Here is a 706-nt window from a genome sequence, read left to right as displayed (position 1 = left end):
GAGGATGGGATGGCTGGATGGCATCACTGACTTGATGGATGTGAGTCTGAGTGAACTTCGGGAGTTGGTGATGGACAGGGAGGCCTGGCGTTCTGCGATTCATGGGGTTGCAAAGAGTCAGACACGACTGAGTGACTGAACTGAACTGAACTCTGCATGTAACATAAATAAGCAGGGTGACAATATACAGCTTTGATGTACTCCTTTCCCAGTTTGGAACCAGTCTGTTGTTCCATGTCCAGCTCTAACTTTTGCTTCTTGACCTGCATACAGATTTCTCAGGGGGCAGGTCAGATGGTCTGGTATTCCCATCTCTTTCAGAATTTTCCACAGATTGTTGAGATCCACACAGTCAAAGGCTTTCGTATAGTCAATAAAGCAGAAGTACATGTTTTTCTGGAACTGTCTTGCTTTTTCGATGCTGCAATGCATAGACATCACCAGATGGTCAAACCAAAATCAGATTGATTCTATTCTTTGCAGCCAAAGATGGAGAAGCTACAGTCAGCAAAAACAAGACTGGGAGCTGACTGTGGCTTGGATCATGAACTCCTTATTGCCAAATTCAGACTGAAATTGAAGAAAGCAGAGAACACCACCTGAATAAACCATTCAGGTATGACCTAAATCAAATCCGTTATGACTACACAGTGGAAGTGAGAAATAGATTTAAGGGACTAGATCTGATAGATAGAGTGCCTGATGA

The sequence above is a fragment of the Bison bison genome, unplaced genomic scaffold (genome assembly GCF_000754665.1).
Source record: "Bison bison bison isolate TAMUID 2011002044 unplaced genomic scaffold, Bison_UMD1.0 scf7180017864471, whole genome shotgun sequence".
Lineage (NCBI taxonomy): Eukaryota > Metazoa > Chordata > Mammalia > Artiodactyla > Bovidae > Bison > Bison bison.
The sequence above is the reverse complement of the archived record's forward strand: the minus strand, read 5'-3'. Positions refer to the sequence as shown.